At 44.7% G+C, this 26,713-nt stretch overlaps 1 protein-coding gene across 2 annotated transcripts in view; it reads right to left on the bottom strand.

Moving 5' to 3' along the window:
* The window catches only part of LOC126210223 (arylalkylamine N-acetyltransferase 1-like), a 269,395-nt gene that overhangs the window by 192,878 nt on the left and 49,804 nt on the right, over window positions 1-26,713 (bottom strand). The window contains exon 1 of one of the 2 annotated variants that reach the window (XM_049939407.1): window positions 10,995-11,112. The exons of the other annotated variant lie outside the window; for it this stretch is intronic. The gene's annotated coding sequence lies outside the window, so the exon portion shown is untranslated. Of the gene's footprint in view, window positions 1-10,994; window positions 11,113-26,713 lie in introns of those variants that run through there. 2 annotated transcript variants of the gene reach the window in all.

The raw sequence follows: 26,713 nt of genomic DNA, 5'->3' as shown, positions 1-26,713 counted from the left end.
TCGGAACTCCCTTGCAGCGCATTGTTTCTCACTCACCGGCGTGGTGACGTCACCCACCCCTATGTTACACGCTACAACTCCGAGCCCTCTAGCTGCAGAGGGCCGTGTGTAGACATGAAAATAAAGATGTAGTATGTTAGCAAGGTTTGATTTATTGAAAAAGAAAACATTACGAGTTTTCGCAGTAAAAAATTCAGAGTCCCACAAGCTGCGACATCGTCGCGAAAAAAACGCAGTGACCCGTATATGTAATAAGTTTCCTTTAATTTACGTCTATGGTCACAATATTTTCTGTTTAACAGATTACCGGTTTCGGTCTTTAACGACACTCATCAGATCTGTCTCATAAAATCAAAGTCCTAATGCTATGGCTGCAGTGCATTAGGACTTTGATTTTTTGAGACAGATCTGATGATGGTCATTAAAGACCGAAACCGGTAATCTGTTAAACAGAAAAGATTGTCACCATAGACGTAAATTAAAGGAAAATTCAGAGTCATTACTTTCCAGCACTTTCTATTACACAGGTCTTTTCTGCTCGGTTGGCTGGCAGCACTGTAACTTCAGTTTTCTGATCGGACTAAAATGAATAAAATAGGAAAAAAAATTAAATATGTCTTTCTGGCACTTGTATAGCCAGGCTTCAGCCTGCGATGGAACACTTTTGTTATAAAAGGGTCGAAATATCTTTTCCTTAAGTAGACTGAAGCGCCAAAGAAACTGGTACAGGCATGCGTATTCAAAGACAGGGATATGTAAACAGATAGAAGATGGTGCTGCGATCGGCAACGCCTATATAAGACAAGTGTCTTCGGCAGTTATTAGACCGATTACCGCTGTTACAATGGCAGGTTGTCGAGATTTAAGTCAGATTGAACGTGGTGTTATGGTCGGTGCACGAGCGATGAGACTCAGCATCTCCGAGGTAGCGATGTAGTGGGGTTTTTCCAGTACGACCATTTCACGAGTGTGGCGTGAATATCAGGAATCCGGTAAAACATCAAATCTCCGATATCGCTGCGGCCGTAGGAAGATCCTGCAAGAACGGGACCAACGACGACTGAAGAGAATTGTTAAACCTGACACAAGTGCAACAGTTCCACAAATTGTTCCAGATTTCAGTTCTGGGCCATCTACAAGTGTTAGTGTGCGAACCTTTAAACGAGACATCATCGATATGGGCTTTCGAACCCAAAAGGCTCGGTCGTGTACCCTTGATAACTGCACGACACAAAGCTTTGCATCTCTCCTGGGCCCGTCAACACTGACATTGAACTGTTGATGACTGGAAACATGTTGCCTGGTCGGACGAATATCGTTTCAAATTGTATCGAGCTGACGGACGTGTACAGGTATGGAGGAAACCTCATGAATCCATGGACCCTGCGTGAGCAGTTGGAGTGATATGGGACCTCTGATACGTCTAGATACGACTCTGACAGGTGACACGTACGTAAGCATCCTGTCTGATCACCTGCACCCATTCATGTCCACAGTACTTTCCGACGGAGTTGGGCAATTCCAGCAGGACAACGCGACACCCCACTCGTCCAGAATCGCTACAGAGTGGCTCCAAAACACTCTTCTGAGTTCAAACATTTCTGCTGGCCACCAAACTCCCCAGACATGAACATTATTGAGCTTATCGGGGATGCCTTGAGACATGCTGTTGAGCAGAGATCTCTACCCCCTCGTACTCTTACGGATTTACGGACAGCCCTGCTGATTTCATGCTGTCAGCTCATTAGTCGAGTCCATGCCACATCGTGTTGCAGCACTTCTGCGTGCTCGCGGAGGCCCTATACGATATTATGCAGGTGTACCAGTTTGTTTGGCTCTTCAGTGTATATGTGTTCGGAAACATAACGTTGAGATCGCGGGTTGCAAACTCCACAGTCGGTAAGTACAAGACGCCCAGCTCAGATCCTTCGATTCTCTTTTTTTTTTCCCCCTGTGCGAGACACGGCCTCCCGAGACGCGCTGAAGCTGAACCCTACACAAGAAGCGTGGAGGAAGCGAAGCGCATCGCGTCGTGGCAGCTTTATTGCGATGCCGCGAGGACGCGAGGAATTTGCGTGTCTGCGCTGCGCACGCACAGTGTTTGTGTGCGTCCTCTGGCTTCACGCACAGTGAGTCTGTGTACTGCGAGGGCACGACGATAAAGTATCCTTGGCACCGATCCCGCGACCCTACTACGGGGCAGGTCTCCTAAAATACTGTGCGAAAAAAGAAAAAGATACGACAGCGGAAGTTCTGGGTGTCAGCGGCGGTGAGACGGAAGTGTATCAGTCGAGCTGTTTTGACCTTCTACTTTCACTGGACTGGAGCACCATTTAGACATCATGTCATGCGCATTTTCACTGGAAATGTGTACTAACGGATTTTAATGTGGGTTACGCTGGGAACGGAGTGAGACAGGGTTGTAGCCTCTCCCCAATGCTATTCAATCTGTATATTGAGCAAGCAGTAAAGGAAACAAAAGAAAAGTTCGGAGTAGGTGTTAAAATCCATGGAGCAGAAATAAAAACTTTGACGTTCGCCGATGACATTGTAATTCTGTCAGGGACTGCAAAGGGCCTGGAAGAGCAGCTGAACGGAATGGACAGTGTCTTGAAAGGAGGGTATAAGATGAACATCAACAAAAGCATAACGAGGATAATGGAATGTAGTCGAATTAAGTCGGGTGATGCTGAGGGAATTAAATTAGGAAATGAGACACTTAAAGTAGTAAAGGAGTTTTGCTATTTAGGGAGTAAAATAACCGATGATGGTCGAAGTAGAGAGGATATAAAATGTAGACTGGCAATGGCAAAGAAAGCGTTTCTGAATAAGAAAAATTTGTTAACGTCGAGTATAGATTTAAGTGTCAGGAAGTCGTTTCTGAAAGTATTTGTATGGAGTGTAGCCATGTATGGAAGTGAAAGGTGGACGATAAATAGTTTGGACAAGAAGAGATTGGAAGCTTTCGAAATGTGGTGCTACAGAAGAATGCTGAAGATAAGGTGGGTAGATCACATAACTAATGATGAAGTATTGAATAGAATTGGGGAGAAGAGGAGTTTGTGGCACAACGTGACAAAAAGAAGGGACCAATTAGTAGGACATGTTCTGGGGCATCAAGGGATCACAAATTTAGCATTGGAGGGCAGCGTGGAGGGTAAAAACCGTAGATGGAGACCAAGAGATAAATACACTAAGTAGATTCAGAAGGATGTAGGTTGCAGTAAGTACTAGGAGATGAAGAAGCTTGCACAGAATAGGGTAGCATGGAGAGCTGCATCAAACCAGTCTCAGGACTGAAGACCACAACAACAACAACAACATATTCATCCATCTGGACTGGTAAGGAGCTGAGCGACAGTAAAAAAAAAGTCTGAAGTAAAATTTTAATTTTATTTTTGTGGGTATTCATTGCTCCAAAGTGATTTGAGAACGGAAAGATGGTCCAAGTTGGCTATATTCTTTCCATTTTCCATGCAATTGACCAATTTCAACCGCGGGTCATCTCCAAGCTGGACGCTCAAGATATGTGCTTGAAAATGACCCACGGTTGAACGTGCCTATTTGCACAGAAAATAAAAAGAATACAGCTTTTGGTTTTCTGGAACACGTTTTCACTGTGAAAGAAAATTGTTTATTTATTTACCACAGTAGTCGTTTTTAATTTCCAAAAATAAGTAACACTTGTTTGTGCCCAAATATTATCAAAATTTTCTGAAACAGCAGTCTCCACAACATGCATCAGAAGATCGCTGGCACTGTAAATAATACGACGGCTGGAACTTAAATACTGGCAACTGTTTATTCAGAACCGATACAAAAGAGTTACATGTTTGCACCTATTACTGTCCTTCAAAGTAGTCACCAGCGTTGTGTATAACCAGTTGCCAGCGATGTGGAAGGCCTAGTATACCGTTAGCAGAGCCTGTTCTCTTGATGGTGCGAATGGGGCGGTCTACTGCCTGTCGAATCTCTGGAACAGTTCTGAAGTGAATGCCACGAAGTGGTTCCTTCATCTTCGGAATCAAATCAAAGTTACGAGGACTTAAGTCCGCGGAGTATGGTGGTTGGTACAGTACTTCCCAGTCCCATCGACCGAAAAGGTCGGCCACAGCTTGCGCTGTAGGCGCCCGCGCATTGTCGTGCAAAATGACAGGTGGGATGCGCAGAAGATGTCGCCGCTTCTTCCACAAAGCTGGTTGCAGGTCATGTTCCAAAAGCGAACAGCAATACGATTTAAGTCCGAAGATGATGGAACCACTTCAGGCATTGGCTTCAGAACTCTTCCAGAGATTCGACAGGCAGTACACCGCTCCATTCGCACCATCAACTTCCAGTCTTTGCTAACGGCATACTACGCCTTCCATATCGCTGGTAGCGCGGGTTCTACACAACGCTGGTGACTAATTTGAAAAACAGTAATAGGTGCAAACGAGTAACTCTTTTGTATCGCTTGTGAATAAATAGTTTCCACTGTTTAAGTTACAATCCTCGTATATCGAGTGAAACAGAAGTAATATCTGGCGTTCCTCAAGTGCTATAGGCCCTCTGCTGCTCCTAATCTACAGAAACGATTTAGGAGATAATCTGGGCAGCTCTCTTAGTTGGTTTGCAGATGATGCTGTCATTTACCGTCCTCTAAAGTCATAAGAAGACCAAAACCAATTTTAAAGTGGCCTAGCCACGATATCTATCAGTTCGACTAATAGGGCGGTTCAGAAAGTAACCTCCGATTGGTCACAGTGCGGGTTGTGGGGGGAGTAGCGACGCCATCTGTGCGTTCACGCACTCAACAGGTCAGTCGGCATCAAGCCGTGGTCGAGTGAACGTCGTACCTGCGCTAGTTTAGTTTTTGTGGCAGTTTGAAATGTGTGCTGCAATAGAAAACCCCGCCAAATGTGAAGTGCTTGCTGTCATAAGGTTTTTTACAGCCAAAGGATATTCTGCAGCAGCTATTCATCGTGAGCTTTGTGCCGTGTACGGACCAAGAGTTATGAGTGAAGGAGTTGTCCATGAATGGGTACGTTTATTTAAAAGTGGACGAGAAAACGTTCATGATAAAGAGAGGAGTGGTAGACCATCATTAGTGACTGACGAACTCGTTCAGACAGTTGATGCAAAAGTTCGTGAAAATCGACGTTTCTCAATGTCGGAGTTGTCTACTGGTTTTTCACAGATTTCTAAGAATCTCTTGTACGAGATAGTGACAGCAAGATTGGGTTACCGTAAGTTCTGTGCACGATGGGTGCCCAAAATTCTTACCGACCACCACAAAACTCAAAGAATGGCCTCTGCATTAGACTTTCTGTCACGTTATGAGGACGAAGGAGAACCATTGTTAAACAGAATCGTGACCGGTGACGAAACCTGGATTAAGTACGTGAACCCTGAGACAAAAGAACAATCAAAGATGTGGGCACATTCAAATTCGCCTACCAAACCAAGAAAAGCCTCGCAAGATTTTTCTGCCAGAAAACTGATGGCAACGGTGTTTTGGGATGCCAAAGGGGTGTTGTTGGTTGAATTCATGGAACGTGGTACGACCATTAATCAAGACGTGTACTGTGAAACAATAAAAAAGTTACGACGGGCTATACAGAACAAACGCCGTGGTATGCTGACTTCCGGTATCGTTTTTTTGCACGATAACGCCCGTCCTCACTCTGCTCGCAGAACAACGGCCCTTCTTGAGTCCTTCAAGTGGGACGTTATCAACCATCCACCTTACAGCCCAGACCTGGCGCCAAGTGATTATCACCTCTTCATGCATTTGAAGAAATGGCTCGGGTCACAGCGGTTTGATGACGACGAAGAGCTCAAAGATGCGGTCACAGGCTGGCTCCAGGCACAAGCGGGTGATTTTTATGCAGAAGGAATTTCAAAGCTTGTGAAGAGATACGATAAGTGCCTCAATCGCTATGGAGACTATGTAGAAAAATAGTGCAAAGATGTAGTTGTAAGATGTATATATTAAAATATTTTTATTTAACTTGGTGTATTTTTTTAAATCAACCGGAGGTTACTTTCTGAACGGCCCTCGTATATAGGAATTGCTATTATATAGAAAATAAATTGCGACGATCGCCGCGCGGGGTAAGGGCACGGTCTTGGGCGCCTTGTCATGGTCCGTGCGGCTCCCCCCGACAGTGTTCGGGTCATCCCTCGGGCATGGGTGTGTGTGTTGTCCATAGCGTAAGTTAGCTTATGTTAGATTAAGTAGTGTTGGCTTAGCCACCGATGACCTAAGTACTTTGGTCCCATATGACCTTACCACAAATTTCCAATTTTTTTTTTCCAGCTATCACATAGTGAGTGTTGCCGCGGGGAGGGGGGGGGGGGGTGAGGCAAAACAAATACTACATTTTATTCCAAGACCACTTAGAAGATGCAACAGGTCTCATTAAGAGACTGCTTACACTACGCTTGTTGCTCCCCTACTAGAATATTATCGTTCTATAGGGATCCTCACCAGCTAGGATTTACGGACGACATAAGTTCAAAGGAGGGCAGCTCGGTTTGTATAATCGCGAAATAGTGGAAAGGGTGTCACGGATATGACACGCGAGTTGGCATGACAGACATTAAAACAAAGGCGTTTGTCGTTACGGCGAAATCTTTTCACGAAGTATCAGTCACCAGCTTTCTCGTCTGGATGTGAAAAAAATTTATTGTCAGTAACCAACATTGAGAAAACGATCGTCATAATAAAAAAAGAGAATCAAAGTTTGTACAGAAAGATTTAAGCGTTCATTTTTCCCACGCGCTTTTAGAGAGTGGGACGGTAGAGACATAAAATGAAGTGTTTCGAAGAACCGTCTGCTAGGCTCTTAAGTGTGAATTGCAGAATAGTCTTGTAGATGTAGATTTAATCGTTCAACAAGCTGCTACAATCTTCATTGAGCTGCAACCATGACACCGTATGGTAGAGTTTAGATTTAAGTGGAATAAACCAAAAGTACATAATTCTGAAATAGGTATCTTATTGTTGCTGACAAAGGAAGTCGGCCTTTAGTTATGACATGACATCGTCTAGCCCAGAACGCAGCATCTCTGAAATGTCGTGTCCCAGGCTGGCAGACACTTGCGCAACATTCTGATACAGTATTCTATTCGCGGCGACCTCCAAAGCTCCGCAGGCAGCTAACGCATGAAGTAGAGTGTAACGGCCTCGCTGCAATATGATAAGCTCCTATCCTGACAGCATCAGCGAGGTCTACTGTATAGAGGTTGTGCCAAGTCAAGGATACGACCACCACGAGCCCATTCCACCGAGAACCTCCAAATTTCTCTCCTTATCAGTCTACCAAATTTTCAACATTCTTTTGTAGCATCACATCTCAGATGCTTCTGTTCCCGTTCTCTCACAGTCCATGTTTCACTACCAAACAATCCTGTGCTCCAAACGTACATTGTCAGAAATTTCTTCAGCGAATCTTCTTATTGATATCTTTTCACGCCCAATTTCAATCCCACTCTGGAACCTTTCTGTCATTGTCGTCATCGTTTCTTCGGTGTATATAGATTGAAAAGTTGGGGCGAAAGAGTGCATCCCTGTCTTACACCCTTATTAAACCAAGCACCTCGTTCTTGCTCACACAGTCTTATTGCTCCCTCTCGGTTCTCGTACCTACTGTATATTACGCTTCGTTGTCTATAGCTTATTCAAACTTTTCTGAGAATTTCGAACATATTGCACCGTTTTACGCTGTCGAATGCTTTTTTCTGGTGGACAATTCCTATGAAAGTGTCTTGATTTCCACTAGTTTCATTTCCTCATTCTTACTATCTCGCTAAAGGCTATTTTGTCAATCAATTTCAGTTTTAGCATATTCCTCCACAACCAGATGCGGAACAAGCAGAGTCTGTTGCTCTCTCCGTTCATAAAAGACCCCGGAAATGTCGGTGGGCAAAAGTTAGTAGAAATTCGAGCGTTCATAAAAGTATCGATGCTCGGAGTATACAATTACTTTCACCGGTCGCATTTAAGAAATCGTTCACGTAGCAGAATCGTACAAACATACTGTCGTTTGATCTTCGCACAGACTCCCTTATGGGTGACATAGCCATCCCTGGCGTAAAGAAACAACTGGATGAGTCACAAGGACAGGATGCAATACCAGTTCGGTTTTACAAACAGTACTCTACAGCGTTAGCCCCTTACTTGAGCACGCATTTATTGTGAACCTCTCGCCCAGCAATAATTCCCAAGTTTCTGGGGAAAAAAATGCACAGGTGATCCCTGCGTATAAGAGTGGTAAAAGAACAGATCCGCAAAATTAGAGACCAATATGGAATGATAATTAAATGGACACCCTAGCTGCAAACAGGCGTTGATGTACTTTATTGGGGACATGTTGAAAATGTGTGCCCTAACCGGGATTCGAACCCGGGATCTCCTGCTTACATGGCAGACGCTCTATCCATCTCAGTCTGTACGGTAACTGTTCTTTCGGGAACAGATACTACCGTGATATATAATTAAAATATGGCTTCCCGGCCATTGACCTTCTTGTGCGAATGCACACGCTATGCCCAAACTCGTACGGGACTTGGTGGATTAATCTGCCACGAGTAATGAGTATGATGGGCAAACATCTATTAGGCGCACTACGAATGTAGTGGTGTGGACATGTTGGGTATGTGGATCTCACGGGGAGCGTGCAAGGGATAAGTCCCTGCAGACGCACTATCCTCCGTGCCCGCAGTGGCTCAGATGGATAGAGCGTCTGCGATGTAAGTAGGAGATCCCGGGTTCGAATCCCGGTCGGGGCACACATTTTCAACATGTCCCCAATGAAGTACATCAACGCCTGTTTGCAGCTGGGGTGTCCATTTAATTATCATTCTATTTCTAGCAAAGCTGCATGGCCATCCACGGTAACTGTTCTTTCGGGAACAGATACTACCGTCATATACAGACCAATATCCTTAACATCGGTTTGCTGTAGAATTCTCCTAACATATTCTGAGTCCGAATATAATAAATTTCGTAGATAACGGAAAACTTCTGTTCACGAATCGGCTCGGTTTTATAAATCATCGCTCGTACGGAACTCAGCATTCCCTTTTCTCACACCACATACTCCGAACTCTGAAGGACATCAGGCAGATTCCACGTTCATTGATCTCTGGAAAGCAATTGACACGGTGCCCCAACACGGACTGTTAACGGAGGTACTGGCATACGGAATAGATTTCCAGATATGAGACTGGCTCGAAGACTTATGCAACACAACACAGTACGTTGTCCTCGACGGCGAGTGGTCATCAAACACAATGGTAACGTCAGGAGTGCCCCAGGGAAGTGTGATACGACCTCAGTTATTTCCTACATACACTGAAGCGCCAAAGAAACTCGTATTGTCATACGTATTCAAATCCAGAGATATGTAAAAAAAGGCAGAATAGGACGGTGCGGTCGGCAATGCTTGTACAGGCAACACGTTATCAAGGCAACAGGTTATGAAGATTTAAGTGAGTTTGAACGTGGTGTTATAGTCGGCTCACGAACGACGGGAAACACCATCTCCGAGGTAGCGATGAAGTGTGGATTTTCCAGAACGACCATTTCACGAGTGTACCGTGAATTTTCAGGAATCCGGTAAAACATGAAATCTCCGACATCGCTGCGGCCGGAAAAAGATCCTGCAAGAACGGGAGCAGCGACGACTGAAGAGAATCGTTCAACGTGACAGAAGTGCACTTTTCCGCAAATTGCTGTTGATTTCAATGCTTGGCCTGCAACAAGTGTCAGCGTACGAGCCATTCAACGAAACATCATCGATATGGGCATTCGGAGCTGAAGGCCCATTCGTGTACCCTTGATAACTGCACGACACAAAGCTTTACGCCTCGCCTAGGCTCGTCTCCACCGACAATGGACTTTTCACATCTGGAAACATATTGGCAAATCAAATGGCTCTGAGCACTATGCCACTTATCAAAAAAAAAAAAAAAAAAAAAAAAAAAAAAAAAAAAAAAAAAGGTTCAAATGGCTCTGAGCACTATGGGACTTATCAGCTGAGGTCATCAGTCCCCTAGAACCTAGAACCACTTAAACCTAACTAACCTAAGAACATCACACACATCCATGCCCGAGGCAGGGTTCGAACCTGCGACCGTAGCGGTCGCGCGGTTCCAGATTGAAGCGCGTAGAACCGCACGGCCACATCGGCCGGCCGAAACATATTGTCTGGTCGGTCCCGTTTCAAATTGTATCGAGCGGACGGACCTGTACGGGTATGGAGACAACGTCATGAATCTATGGACGCGGCGTGTCAGCAGGGGACTGTTCAAGCTCGTGGAGGCTCAGTAATGGTGTGGGGCGTGTGCAGTTGGAGTGACATGGGGCCCCTAACACGTCTAGATACGACTCTGACAGGTGATACGTACGTGAGGCCCTGTCTGATCACCTGCATCCAGTCATGTCCATTGCGCATTCCGACTGACAGGCAATTCCAGCAGGAGAACGCGACACCCTAAACACTCCTCTCAAGACACTGTCCATTCCGTTCAACTACTCTTCCAAGTCCTTTGCTGTCTCTGATGGAATTACAATGTCATCGGCGAACCTCATAGTTTTTATTTCTTCTCCGTGGATTTTAATACCTACTCCGAACTTTTCTTTCGTTTCCTTTACTGCTTGCTCAATATACAGGTTGAATAACATCGGGAGAGGCTACAACCCTGTCTCACTCCCTTCCCAACCACTACTTCCCTTTCATATCCATCGACTCTTATAACTGCCATCTGGTTTCTGTAGAAATTGTAAATAGCCTTTCGCTCCCTGTATTTTACCCCTGCCACCTTTAGAATTTGAAAGAGAGTATTCCAGTCAACATTGTCAAAAGCTTTTTCTAAGCATGTACAGAATATGTACAGAAGGACTAAAACCAATACCATGATGCGTGGTCTCATCTTGACGTCTTCGAGATGATAAAGCTTACTTTGTGACCTAACGTTGTACGGACAGAATAGTGCAAGGATGGTCGTACCTGTTGTGCTGTCGATGACGGCTCTCGCCCTGCTTCGACCTGCTTCTACGGGAGGCGACGCTTCTAGCGCCCAGAACGATTTCCACCACGACCGTAGTTCTCACTGTCCGAGCACTAGCGCGCGAGTGGACAAAGGCGGCGCGTAGTGTTGCCGCTTATCCAGGCGGTGTCTGATTTGCATAGCCGACCGCCGCGCCCGCTTACGTCGCCTGCAGCTTATCTTGGCGCACGTCATTCTTGCTGCCCACCACCGCCGAGGTTAGCGAGAGCACGCTTAAACTTTGCTTTTCCATTTGTCTAACTATCCGCCGATACCGAAGTGCTAGTCAAGTGGCTCTTAATTCCATCACTTACAAGGAGACGGCACGACCGTGGGGTTGGGGATTTGTACGAAATTTTGTGTGGTGAAAGAGGACCCCTAACAGCTCACGTGGTTAAAATATTAGGACGCACTACCCGGAAAATCTCGGGAAAAATCGATCCATAGTTTTTTAGGTGCCGTATGAGTATACAATGTTGGTCCATCGTCAAGCCGCTTTCTGGCCCAAACGGTCGCCGGCACGGTAGCTCAGCGTGTTCGGTCAGAGGATTGAACCCTTACTCTTCCCCGTGAACGAGGTTGGATAGGTCTGTTTCACGTGCCGCATAGAGCTCGCGCCCTATTTGTCAGCTCCCAGATGACGGTATGGACACGTTGCCCAACGAGCCTCACTGGTCTCCTCCTGTCGGCATATTCGCCGGTCTCACTGTCGGCCCCAGTGATTATCTCGGATGTTCCGGCCCAATTCCATTATATACGATACTTCTTTCTTGAACTCAGTTATCTACGCCTCACCTTACCAAGACAACTTTTACTCAAGACAAAGGCACTATACAGTGTCCTCCAATTAGGTCGTCCACCTAACCCGATTGAACAAAAGTTCCTCCAGGTTGACTGGCGTCATGTATGGCGCGCGGTGTTCGCCTGTTACCTTGACACGAATGTTCAATCTGTCTGGTACCTAACTGTCAATGGTAAGCAAATCAACCAATTTCGCCTTCATCGTATCCACCTCGCCACGTGTGGAGTGCCAGACAATGATGAACATCGGTTTGTTTGCGGACCGGCGGCGGAGGTTTGGCACTTGGTTGGTTGGTTTGGGGAAGGAGACCAGACAGCGAGGTCATCGGTCTCATCGGATTAGGGAAGGACGGGGAAGGAAGTCGGCCGTGCCCTTTGAAAGGAACCATCCCGGCATTTGCCTGGAGTGATTTAGGGAAATCACGGAAAACCTAAATCAGGATGGCCGGACGCGGGACTGAACCGTCGTCCTCCCGAATGTGAGTAGTGTCTAACCACTGCGCCACCTCGCTCGGTTGGCACTTGGTTCGATGTATTGTGGCTTTTCTAACGCGGGACATTCCGGATCGGATTACTCCCCTTTCATTATTATTTCCGGAACGTGACTATTTTCCTCGGACAAAGACCAGTGCTGTGAATTGGATTCGCGGACATGCCATTCACTACCTGGACAAACTGTAGACTCTGTACTCGATTTTTGGACATACCTCAATGATCGTCATTATGTCGTTGTCCGTCACCCAAAATACAGACAATTTTTCTCAAACTTCCTTGGGAGTGCTTTCCACGACCCGCCTCGCAGCTGGAATGTGTTAAACCAAGAGAGAAGAAGGTTTCCTGTTTGAACCAATGAACATTTCTGAACAATTGAACGGAAACATCAATTTCGAGAAGACGTGACTCAACATATTACCAGCGGGGCGCAGAAGGCCTCTGGCAATTACACACCAAAACTAAACAAAAAATAAATAAATAAAAATAAAAAAAATAAAAATAAAAACAATAAAAATAAAAATAAAATTCAGAAAAAGGAAGATTTTGTTTTAAGGATAGCTCTAACCTTGATTTCCCATATTTCCCCTGGTATATAGGCAGCTCTCTGGGGTAGGTTTAGTCAGGAGCCAACGCCTGAAGTGGACCAGATTTTTTTGTTATAGGATGACAAGTGGTGGTGGCACATAGGTAAATTTTTTTTTTGTAGTTCCATTTTACTAAGGGACTTTCTAAAAATTAAAGAAGGAAAAGAGAAAAGAAAAAAGGAAAAAAAGAAAAAAAAGAAAAAAAATGGTTAAGGTGTTTGGCTGCTAAGCAAAAAAAGTGGCCAATGCAACGGAAAAATAATAAAAAACAAAAAAACTAAAAAAAGTGGTAAAAAAAGAGGGTTTAGCTACCCTCTGTAATAAAATACTGAGTAAACGAATCAACGAACAACCTGAACGAGTGTCTTCGGACGTCCGCCACGAACAAATTCAACGAACAATACAGAAAAAAAAAAGAGAATGGTTGCGGCTCGGGCTCTAACGCCAGATGTCTCGGGTTCGATTCCTCCTCCGGCAATTTTTTTTCTTCTGTTTCATTTTCCACAATTATTCAGAAAGTTTCCCAAACCTACATTATCTTTATCAAATTAGTTACATTATTGAATAAAAATTATTTTCTATTTGTCGAACAACACAATTCATGGCGGTGGATTTTCCATTTTTCATTGTAAAGTATATGAGGAGAAACATTGGGTTTTTAATTAGAATAACGAAGTCGATTGGGAAACATTCAATTTTTATACATATAATAATTATAAACAAGAACATAGCATCGCGATAGATTTCTTCCGAAGATGTCGATGCAGTTAAATTATTTTCCATCAACAGCTTTTCGTAATACGCCACTGCGTCCTTCAATCGTAATTTTGATAGATCACTACGAATGGATTAAAAAACGCTACAGCAGTGACTTATGAACTGCACAGTTTTGCTTGCATTGAAATTGTATACAGGATGAAAGTATTTAAACCGACAAACTCTGGGAGGTTGTAGGGGACATCAAAGCAAATATTTTTCCCTAATGTCATTTTTTTTTTCCTATGAGGAATATTTAAACCGGTAGAGGAAGATTTCTCTGGCGGCAAATTAATTAAACCAACAAACATTTTTTCATTTTTTATGACCAAGAGACACATTAACACAACCCAATTTCAATTGCAGTAGATATTCAAAAATGCCTCCATTGACACGTAAACAAAGGTTACACTGTCGGATCATATTATGTCTGACACGGGCAAAAACATCAGGAGTGTCCTGAATTGTTCCCCACACAAAAAAGTGGGGATCGATCACCCCATGCTACAGGACCACCTCTGCCAATCCACGTTTCTGGGAACCGTCGGTCCAGGAATCGACGCACACGACGACTGAAATGTGCGGGCCCCCCGTCATGTTGGAACCACATGCGTTGTCTTGTAGGGAGCGAGACGTCTTCCAACAATTCTGGCAATGCTCTAGCGAGAAAATTGTAATAGTACCTGCCATTTAATGGCCTAGGCAGCAGATACAGCCCAATTAAAGTCCCCAACAACACCGAGCAGCACATTAACGAAGAACCGCACTTGATGAGCGCTAGTAACTGTGACATGTGCGTTATCCTCACTCCAAACATGCGAACTGTGCATGTTGAAGATTCCATCACGCCCGAACGTTGCTTCATCGGTAAACAACACAGATGATGGAAATGTAGGATGCATCTCACACTGTTCCAGGTACCACTGCTAAAACTGTGCTCTGGATGGATAGTCAACTGGTTGCAGGTTGTGAACACGCTGTAAGTGAAATGGACGTATCAATTGCTCTCGAAGGACTGTTTTTGCACTCGTCTGATTCGTCCCCATTTTACGTGCAATTGAACGAATGCTGATTGAAGGATCCCGCTCCACATGATGCAAGACAGCTTCCTCAAATTGCGGCGTTCTTACCGTGCGACGGCCTCCCTGTGCAGGTAATCTGCTAAATGATTCGGTTCACGCAGACGTTGGTACACAGCAGCAAAGGTCGTATGATGCGGGATACGGCGATTAGGATATTGTTGTTGATAAACCCGCTGTGCAGCTCGTCCGTTGTGTTGCGCTACGTAGTACGCACCAACCGTATCAGTGTACTCACTCCAGGTGCATCGCTCCATTAGTAAACAGAGACAATGCACTACTACACTGGTGGACAGCAGTTGCCTACAACTGAAGATCGTAATACGCCCTCTAACAACTGAAGATCGTAATACGGCCTCCACCGGTTTAAATAATCCTCATAGGGAAAAATGACATTAGGAAAAAGTATTTGTTTTTATGTCCCCTACAACCTCCCAAAGTTTGTCGGTTTAAATACTTTTCACCCTGTATACCGAAGGACACTGTTCATCTGCATGTCGCCATTAGCTTGCGACACACCTTTGTGAATACGCGAAGTTAAGTACGATGGTTGGAACTTAAATAGTGGCAACTATTTATGCGCAACCGATACAAAAGAGTTACATGTTTACACCTGTTACTGTCCTTCAGAGGCCGGCCCCGGTGGTCTCGCGGTTCTAGGCGCGCAGTCCGGAACCATGCGACTGCTACGGTCGCAGGTTCGAATCCTGCCTCAGGCATGGATGTGTGTGATGTCCTTAGGTTAGTTAGGTTTAACTAGTTCTAAGTTCTAGGGGACTGATGACCACAGCAGTTGAGTCCCATAGTGCTCAGAGCCATTTGAACCATTTTTGTCCTTCAGAGTAGTATCCGGCGTTATGTAGAACCCGTTGCCAGCGATGTGGAAGGCGTAGTATACCGTTAGCAGAGCCTGTTCTGTTGATGGTGCGCATGGAGCGGTCTACTGCCGAATCTCTGGGACAGTTCTGAAGCGAATGCCACGAAGTGGTTCCTTCATCTTCGCAATCAAATCGAAATGAATGTTACAGTACTTCCCAGTCCCATCGACCGAAAAGATCGGCCACAGCTTGCGCTGTATGCGCCCGCGCTTTGTCGTGCAAAATGATGTGTTGGTTGCGCAGAAAGTGTCGCCGCTTCTTTCGAAAAGCTGGTCGCAGGTGATCCTCCAAAAACGAACAGTAATACTGTGCACTGACGGTCTGCCGTTGAGGAACGTAATGCGTTAGGATAACACCATGACAGGCGCACACGAGAATCAGTGTAACTTTAGACCGTTCCATTCGCACCATCCCACATCGCTGGCGACGGGTTCTAAACAAAGCTGGTGACTACTTTGAAGGACACTGACAGGTGTAAACATGTAACTGTTTTGTATCAGTTGTGAATAAATAGTTGCCACTATTTAAGTTCCATCCGATGTGTTGTCATTTATCTTGCTGTAATAAACTCCATTAACACGATTTGCTTGAATTGTTGTCTAGCGATCCGAGAAAGCAGCTTTCCTGGGCACCATATATTAGAGGAGTGGGTGGAACACTAAGAGGGAAAAAAGACGAAAAGGACGCACCAGAAACAGTTACCCGAATAGGATGGAAATCGGTAGATTTGATGCACATATACAAACTCTACTATGGCCAGTAAGGTCGCCGGATCTCCTAGAAAGTTTGGAGCATCATGGGCAGGGCTCCACAACCAGCTCGGGATTCTGACGATCTGACGTGCAACTGGACAGAGTTTGGCACGATATCCCTCAGCAGGACATCCAACAACTCTATCAGCCAATGTCAATCCGAATAAGTGCTTGCATGAGGGCCAGGGGTGGACCGACTTGCACAGTTTGTGACGCTCTTTCTCTTGAATGAATCATCCAATTTTTCTGAAACGCCGGCAGCGGTGGTCTAGTGGTTCTAGGCGCTCAGTCCGGAACCGCGCGACTGCTACGGTCGCAGGTTCGAATCCTGCCTAGGGCGTGGATGTGTGTGATGTCCTTAGGTTAGTTAGGTTTAAGTAGTTCTAAGTTTTAGGGGACTGATGACCACTGATGTTAAGTCCCATAGTGCTCAGAGCCATTTGAACCATTTTTTTTCTGAAATTGAAATCATTCGTTTGTCTGTACATGAACATCACATCTGCCGATTTCGGTCCCATTCGGTTAATTCCTTCGTTTTGCGTCACTTTTTTGCCTTAAAGTTTACACAATATTTATAAGAACCAAGAGGGGGGAGAAGTAAGAATGAAAGGCAAAGAACTAAGTGCTCGGATTACACAGGAGGTAAGGCAGGGATGAATTACATTCAAAGGCGGGATTAAAATTCAAAGTGTGTGGATATTAGTGATAAGATTCGCTGGTGACAGTGCTGTCCTCAGTGAAAGTGAAGAATAATTAAAGGCCGTGTTGAATGGAATGAACAGTCTAATGAGTGCATAACATACATTGATAGTAAACCGGTAAAAGAAAAATAATGACAAGTAACGGAAATCAAGTTCAAAGCTCAAGAGGTTAAACACGACAGAATGCCGATACAGAAAATCAAAGACGTAACATAATCGTGACAATATGAGGCATGCAGTGACGACCTAGACCAGTGGTTCCCAACATGGGGGTAATCACATGAGGGGTAAAATGAAATTTTCTAAGAGACAAAAAGAAAATAATTCGACTGTGTTACGGTGTAGGGGACGGAGGGAACTACTCAATTTCTGACTGCTCTCAGAGGTAATGGCCTCAGAAATGTTGAGGAGCACCGATATGGACGCAGCTGCAGTTTGCAGCAGTTTCTTGAGGATGTAGAAAGCCAGTACGGTAGCCTGCCTTATTACAGTGGGGTCCGCTGGCTTAGTCGTGGCGAATTATTAAATCGATTTTTTTGCCTATTAGATGAGATAAATATGTTCATGGAAATAAATAACATATGTGTTCCTGAATTGAAAGAGCCTTCATGGAACTGTGATCTCGCGTTCTTAGCAGGTTTAACTAGCAATCTGAATGCTTTGAACATTTCACTACAAGGTAAAGATCTGCTAATAACTCATTTCATAGATCGAATACGAGCTTTTAAAATGAAATTGACACTTTGGGTGAGTCAGCTGGAAACAGGAAATGTAGCTCATTTTGCTAAATTATCATCCATGCAAGTTCACAAAGACTGTGAACGTTATTCACATAGTTTAGTTGCCCTTAAGGAAGAATTTGATCAACGCTTTCAAGATCTGACAGCACTAGACAGTGATTTTTATCTGTTCTCCTCTCCATATTCAGCGAATATTGAAGAGATTCGTCCTGAGCTGCAACTAGAAATTATTGACCTGCAGTGTGATAGAGAATACAGAGACAAATTTCAGAACAAGAAAAACATTTTGGAATTCTACAGACACTTCCCTCAGGATAGATTTCCTCGTTTGCACAAACTGGCGGCTACAATAATATCAATGTTCGGTTCCACGTATGTTTGTGAACAACTGTTCTCTGCAATGAAATGTAACAAGACGCGCCTGAGAAACGCAGTGTCTGATCGAAATTTAAACTGCACGCTGTGCCTACAATACACAAGAACAATTACTCCGAACATAGACGCAATTGTAAAGGGCATAGAGTACAAGATAACCGAGAATCCCACACTTCAGTGACACCTTTTATTGTGTAACAGTTCACAAATTAATACGAATGTAGAGGCATACACTAAGCTAATAAAATTATGTGCCACGTGTACATTCTCCTTTATTTGTTTCATTTGTCGCAGTAATAATTCGTGAGTGATATCCCTGCAGGTGGCCGCGGATTTACATTGACTGGCGGCAGCTGCTGTGTGCACCACGTGACTCTCCCCACTCTCCGCTCTGTGCCCGGTAGTGGGGGTAGCGTGCTCGCGCTGCTCCGTGCTCGCGCCTTGCTGCTCACAGCTTGCTCCGCGAGCACGTATGTTGCGAAGCCCTGCTTTATATACTCTCCACTGCTAGTGCTGCCACCTTTCGTCTATGAGTGATTATCGTACATTGACGCTGAACATAGGCGGTGGTCTCATTAGTGTGACAGGACCGTGCTGTTAACTTACGTTTTCCAGGAGATAATTTTTTATTTCGTGCCTTATAGCGGTGTTTCATCCGAGACGAACTATAAAAACTTGTTTACCGAACTCCAGACCTCGCGACTGAATCATAACCTCTTTTAAAAAGAGAGGTGCAACAATTTGCACAAGGTATGTATGGTTTTTGCCACAGCAACATGTTTCCTTCTCAAGACAGGCTATGACGCAAAGGAATCATCTGGGTATTACCTCAATCCCTCGGCATTAACCTAAGTCTGGATGAGTGTACCAGGAATTGAACCCTGGTTCCTCCAAATGCGTGTCCCGTGTGCTAGCCACGATCACTGCCCTACTTCGCCATGACTGGTCTGGTAAAAGGAGCAGTGGATGAGCAGGGGGCACGGTATGGCGCAGAGAAGGCGGACACTCATACCAGCGAGATCTGCATTTTTTTTTTTTTTTTTTTTTTTTTTTTTTTTTTTTTTTTTTTTTGCCAGACCGCAGCAGTGGCACAGTGAACCGGCGGCAGACTTCTGAGAACGCGACTCATTAGCATCTCCTTATCCTCTGGCGCTTTCGTGACGCGCCGAGATGTTTTGAAGAAACGGCAAAAGAAATAAAAAGGACCGATTCGCGTCTAGCTGTGACGTCTGCCCGCAGCTGTCGTGTTGTTTTTACATACGACTCTTGCAGAAGTCAACGGGCGTAGTCCAGCACGTCGCTTCGCTTTCTGTCGTCTTCGATGCACACAGAATATTCTCCCCGTGATAATACGCTTTACAGAAGCTTCAACCTGCAATGGTGATGGTAAGTCGTGATAAAGCTCGAGATGTATTTATGTAAGTAGTTGGTATATAAAATCTACTATAATGAAGGAAGCTGAAAGAGTAAATTATAATTGCCGGCCGAAGTGGCCGTGCGGTTAAAGGCGCTGCAGTCTGGAACCGCAAGACCGCTACGGTCGCAGGTTCGAATCCTGCCTCGGGCATGGATGTTTGTGATGTCCTTAGGTTAGTTAGGTTTAACTAGTTCTAAGTTCTAGGGGACTAATGACCTCAGCAGTTGAGTCCCATAGTGCTCAGAGCCATTTGAACCATTAAATTATAATTTGTACAACGACTGCGACTTGAATCTCGGTCTCCTTATTTACTAGGGAGGTCTGCTATCCACCGTATCAGCACAGGTAACACAGCTGCACGGGCTGTTGTAGTCCATTGCCCGCCCTAACACAAACTTCTATTTCTTCAGCTTATTCTCTCCTTCTTGAATCGTCACTGTTGCTGGGGGTAGGGGAAAATAAACTGAAGACATGAACAGGTTTGACTTACTGAGGGCACTGAACGAGAGCAGTCTGTGCAGCTGTGTTACCTACTGTGGTGTAATGGCTAGCACACCTGCCACCTTAACAAGGAGGCTTCGGTTGAAGTCCTGGCTGTGGCACAATTTTCAATTCGTTTTTTCGGCTTCCAGATGTTGAGACTCATATGTCTCAAGGAAAATTGGATTATATGATATGAAAATGGTATGAGATACCATTGGTGATCTTGCAGCCCTCGAAGAATGAAATTACAATAAAATCCAGACCTTTAGCTACTCACAGGCGTTGATAAATATCAATGGGGACAGCTGAAAATATGTGCCCTGACCGGGACTGGAACCCGGGATCTCCTGCTTACATGGCAGACCTGCTGCCCTGTGATATTTGGCCGTTTGAGGTGACAAGGGCGAGAATTGTCGCGAAATCAGCTTAACAGCTCACGCATTCTATTTCCTGACAACAATAATACATGGAAGGATAAAAAAGCAAATTGAGAATCCGTCACATTACGGTCGATGGTTCAAATGGCTCTGAGCACTATGGGACTCAACTTCTGAGGTCATTAGTCCCCTAGAACTTAGAACTAGTTAAACCTAACTAACCTAAGGACATCACAAACATCCATGCCCGAGGCAGGATTCGAACCTGCGACCGTAGCGGTCTTGCGGTTCCAGACTGCAGCGCCTTTAACCGCACGGCCACATTACGGTCGGTTTGGCTTTAGGAAAGGTAAAGGCACCAGAGAGGCACTGTATGGTTGTGGTTGATAATGGAAGGAAGACAAGAAAAATGAAGAGACGTTCATAGAATCTGTCGACCTGGAAGAAGCATTCGACTATGCCAAACGGTGCAAGATGTTCGAAATTCTGGGAAAAATACAGTTGAGCTATAGGGAAATACTGTAATATACAAGAAGATTGGAAGACTAGGAACGAAATGGTCGGATTAAAAAGGGTGTAAGACAGGGATGTAGTCTTTCGCCCCTACCTTTCAATCTATGCATCCAATAAGGAATGACGGAAATAAAAGAAAGATTCAAGAGTGGAATTAAAATTCAAGGTGAAAGATTATAAATGATAAAGTTCGTTTATGTCATTGCTATCCTCAGTGAAAGATTAGAAGAGTTACATGATCTTTTGAAGGGGAAGAACAGCGTAATGAGTACACAATATGGCTTGAGAGTAAATCGAAGAAAGACGAAAGTAATGAGAAGTAGCAGAAAGGAGAACAGCGAGAAACTTAACATTAGGACTCTTTGTCACGTAGTAGATGAAGTTAAGGAATTCTGCTATCTAGGCAGCAAAATAATATGTGACAGACAGAGTTAGGACGACATAAAAAGTCGACACATAAAGTTAGTAGTACCAATCATAGGCCTTAATCTGAGGAAAAAAATTCTAATGTATGTTTGGACACAACAGTGTATGGTAGTGAGACGTGGACTGTATGAAAACCGGAACAGAATCAAAGCATTTGAGATGTGTTGCTACAGATGAATGTTGAAAGTTAGGTAGACTGATAAGGTAAGGAATGAGGAGGTTCTCCGCAGAATCGGCGACGAAAGAAGATAGGGAAAACACTGGCAAAAAGAAGGGATAGAATTCTAGGACGTTTGTTAAGGCGTCGGGGTATAACCTCCATGGTATTATACGGAAATAAACAGGGTAAAAATTGTAGGGGAAGACAGAGATTGGAATACGTCCCAAAAATAATTGAGAACGTAGGTTGCTAGTATTACTCTGAGAAGGATAGACTGGCGCATGTGCGGAATTCGTTGCGAGCGGCATCAAACCTGTCAATGGACAGATGACTAAAAAAAAAACTGTTGCTTTTAATGGTATGCGACCAATTGATGGACACATGTCGGATACACAAACTCTTGATGAACTTAAATCATACGCCCTAAACCATATTTGTCCAATTTCAAAATTAATGTCTTATCTCCTAATGAGGACAGTCTCAGAAAGTCGCTTGAAATAATTAGAATTTATTCATATGTCCTTGGTGCATGATAAATGTCTCCTAGGACGCTCTCGCACTTTGTTCCCACGTAGAGCGTTTTTCACGTACCTCGCATATTTATTTACATACGTGGTGTTTCAAAACTACTATTACAAGCCTCTAGCGGTTGAACAGGGGATTTAGTGGACAAAGTTTTGATAAGGAACATGTATCATTTGGATATAAAATAGGTATGAAGGGCGAATCGTTTCAAATCTCTCGTTTCACGTTACACGCACAAACTGGGAAGAGGGCGCAGTCGCCAGTCGATGTTGTGCTTGTGAGGTCATTCGTACACTACATCAACAGCAGCGAGCAACTGTAAGCCTGCAATTGTCGAGACAGATGCAAAAAAGTAAGTAAACTATTGAAACGCCCCTTAGAAAAATTTATGAATTACTGTGCTGATAAACCTCTTACACTATAGTCATCAAATGAAAGATTTTGATAGAGAACAAACAATGTATTTACCTTAATAGTGTTGAAAAGTCATAATCTATATATCAGTTCATGACATCCAGTCTTACAAATTTACTGTACCTGTTTGACACACGTCCAGATCATCCGCTCTCAAAACTCCGCCATCTCTCTCCCCACATCCACCACTGCTGGCGGCTCACCTCCAACTGCGCAACGCTACGCACTCTTCACATCCAACTGCCCAACACTACAATAGCGAATATTACAACAATGCTAAGCAACCACAGACTGCACACAGCACAGACAGTGATTTTCATACAGAGCGCTACGTGGCGTTACCAATATAAAAACATAAAAGGCCTACTTACACTATTCATTATTTCAAAAGTAATCGCTCTAACAGTTAATACACTACTGGCCATTAAAATTGCTACACCACGAAGATGACCTGCTACAGACGCGAAATTTAACCAACAGCAAGAAGATGCTGTGATATGAAAATGATTAGCTTTTCAGAGCATTCACACAAGGTTGGCGCCGGTGCCAACACCTACAACGAGCTGACATGAAAGTTCCCAACCGATTTCTCGTACACAAACAGCAATTGACCGGCGTTGCCTGGTGAAACGTTGTTGTGATGCCTCGTGTAAGGAGGAGAAATGCGTACCATCACGTTTCCGACTTTGATAAAGGTCGCATTGTAGCCTATCGCGATTGCGGTTTATCGTATCGCGACATTGCAGCTCAAGTTGGTCGAGATAAAAAAAAAATGGTTCAAATGGCTCTGAGCACTATGGGACTTAACATCTATGGTCATCAGACCCCTAGAACTTAGAACTACTTAAACCTAACTAACCTAAGGACATCACACAACACCCAGCCATCAGGAGGCAGAGAAAATCCCTGACCCCGCCGGGAATCGAACCCGGGAACCCGGGCGTGGGAAGCGAGAACGCTACCGCACGACCACGAGATGCGGGCTGGTCGAGATCCAATGACTGTTAGCAGAATATGGAATCGGTGCGTTCAGGAGGGTAATACGGAACGCCGTGCTTGATTCCAAAGGCCTCGTATCACTAGCCGTCGAAGTGACAGGCATCTTATCCGCATGGCTGTAACGGATCGTGCAGCCACGTCTCGATCCCTGAGTCAACAGATGCGGACGTTTGCAAGACAACAACCATCTACACGAACAGTTCGACGACGTTTGCGGCAGCATAGACTATCAGCTCGGTGACCACGGCTGCGGTTACCCTCGACGCTGCATCACAGACAGGAGCGCCTGCGATGATGTACTCAACGACGAACCTGGGTGCACGAATGGCAAAACGTCATTTTTTCGGATGAATCCAGGTTCTGTTTATGGTGTCATGATGGTCGCTTCCGTGTTTCGCGACATCGCGGTGAACGCACATTGGAAGCGTGTATTCGCCATACTGGCGTATCACCAGGCGTGATGGTGTAGGGTGCCATTGGTTACACGTCTCGGTCACCTCTTGTTCGCATTGAACGGTGGACGTTACGTTTCAGATGTGTTACGACCCGTGGCTCTACCCTTCATTCTATCCGTGTGAAACCCTACATTTGAGCAGGATAATGCATGACCGCATGTTGCAGGTCCTGTACGGGCCTTTCTGGATACAGAAAATGTTCGACTGTTGCCCTGGCCAGCACATTCTCCAGATCTCTCACCAATTGAAAACGTCTGGTCAATGGTGGCGCCCGCATCTCGTGGTCGTGCGGTAGCGTTCTCGCTTCCCACGCCCGGGTTCCCGGGTTCGATTCCCGGCGGGGTCAGGGATTTTCTCTGCCTCGTGATGGCTGGGTGTTGTGTGATGTCCTTAGGTTAGTTAGGTTTAAGTAGTTCTAAGTTCTAGGGGACTGATGACCATAGATGTTGAGTCCCATAGTGCTCAGAGCCAATTGAATTGAATCAATGGTGGCCGAGCAACTGGCTCGTCACAATACGCCAGTGACTACTCTTGATGAACTGTGGTATCGTGTTGAAGCTGCATGGCCAGCTGTACCTGTAGACGCCATCCAAGCTCTGTTTCACTCAATGCCCAGGCGTATCCATGCCGTTATTACGACGAGAGGTGGTTGTTCTGGGTACTGATTTCTCAGGATCTATGCACCCAAATGGCGTGAAAATGTAATCACATGTCAGTTCTAGTATAATATATTCGTCCCATTAATACCTGTATATCATCTCCATTTCTTCTTGGTGTAGAAATTTTAATGGCCAGTAGTGTACATTTATCCGACTGTGAGACGAGGTGGTTAATGGCTTTATGAAAAAATGTTTGCGGTTGTCTAGGGAAACACGATTTTACCTACCGTAGCTCTTCGTCGGAAGCAAATCGAAGGCTACGAATGTCTTGCTTCAGGAGGGTCCCACATTTGACCAAGGTTGGTTCGACTACGCTGCAGAATGTTCGCTGGGAAGCCCTCACACGTCCTCTATACAGTCCCCACCTCTCTCCATGCGATTTCCATATTTGTGAAGCCCTGACAAACAACATGCGTAGCCGTCGATTTGATTCGTGTGAGGAGGTTCACGCTTGGGCACCATGTTCATTACGTAGGCAACCGCAAAGATTTTTACCATGAAAGCATTCACGTATTATCTTACAATGGGACAAAAGTATTACAGTTACGGCGATTAGTTTTGACATAAAAATGTTTACTTACTTTTTCCACGCCTCTCTGTTTCGTTAGAGTGCCCCCTTACAAGAAGATCGAATATGGTGCTGTATAGACGCGTCGCATTCTTGTCTATGAAGACGACCCGACAACGAGTACTTGAAGTATTGCACATGTCGTTAGCTGTTGTAGCTCACACAGGCCGGATCTCAGTGTCTCCGCTATGTGTGTATCCTGAAGCGCCAAATTCGACAGTCAACGGATATTCGAACACATTTTATGTCCAAACGGTACGTTTCCGGAAATGAGCTCCACGTCAAAACTTTTATCTATTTAGTCTTCCCTATAACTCCATGCATTCACGCCCATTTAGGTTGGTTGGTTGATTTGGGGGAGGGGACGAAACAGCGAGGCCATTGGTCCCATCGGATTACGGAAGGAAGTCAGACGTGCTCTTTCACAGCAAAAATCCCGGCATTTGCCTCAACGATTTATGGATATCACGGAAAACCTAAATCAGAATGGCCGCACGCGGATTTGAACCGTCGTCCTCCCGAACGCGAGTGCAGTGTGCTAACAACTGCCTGACCCCGCTCGGCCATGCCCACTTATTTATCGTTTTAGATAAAATACAGTACAAAAGTAATAGCTTACAGACCGTCAATCCGCCACCGCGCCGGTGTCAGGAGGGCATGCCGTACCTGCAACAAAAGAAAATGTTTCAACTTTCGGGAATCACACTGGACTTACAGTACGTAAATATATCTGTACGTTTCGCACGTGTCGTGTTTTCAGCGAAGATCAGTACAACTTCTTTCGAAAAAGAGCTCTATAGAAACTCTTAGTTGACACCATAAATGAATATAGGCGGTACTGGTCGCTTCGTATGGCTATCATGGTGCCTCTAAAAAAACATATACAAAAGAAATATCCTGACTGACTGACACATCATCGCCCCGCAAACCGATAAGGACAGAAACTTGAAATTTGCAGAAGGTGTGGATCTTTTACTGTAGGCGTCGTTGTGTCGCTCTTAAGGCAATTTTGAAGCTAGACGAACGAAAATAGGTATTTGGTTTCTCGGTCAGAACTAAACAAATATGTCTTTCAGGAGTTTTGGAAATTTATCGCTGTGGGGTGAAATACTGGTTGAAAGCTTGATATGAAAATTAATTATTATTAAAGAACAAATAAGGTTTTTTTTAATGCTATATCACTTGACTTCTGCCGGCCGCGGTGGTCTCGCGGTTCTAGGCGCGCAGTCCGGAACCGTGCAACTGCTACGGTCGCAGGTTCGAATCCTGCCTCGGGCATGGATTTGTGTGATGTCCTTAGGTTAGTTAGGTTTAAGTAGTTCTAAGTTCTAGGGGACTTATGACCACAGCAGTTGAGTCCCATAGTGCTCAGAACCAACTTGACTTCTGAATTACAAATTTAAAAAAAAATACGTGTTTCACTGTTTTTGGAAGTACAACCCCTATGGCGGTGATACTGGGGATGAAATTTTTTGTGAAAATATTTCATTCTGGAAGCATTATTGAAGCTAAATATTGTAGA

This window comes from Schistocerca nitens, chromosome 10 (assembly GCF_023898315.1).
Source record: "Schistocerca nitens isolate TAMUIC-IGC-003100 chromosome 10, iqSchNite1.1, whole genome shotgun sequence".
NCBI classification, from domain to species: domain Eukaryota; kingdom Metazoa; phylum Arthropoda; class Insecta; order Orthoptera; family Acrididae; genus Schistocerca; species Schistocerca nitens.
The sequence above is the reverse complement of the archived record's forward strand: the minus strand, read 5'-3'. Positions and strand labels throughout refer to the sequence as shown.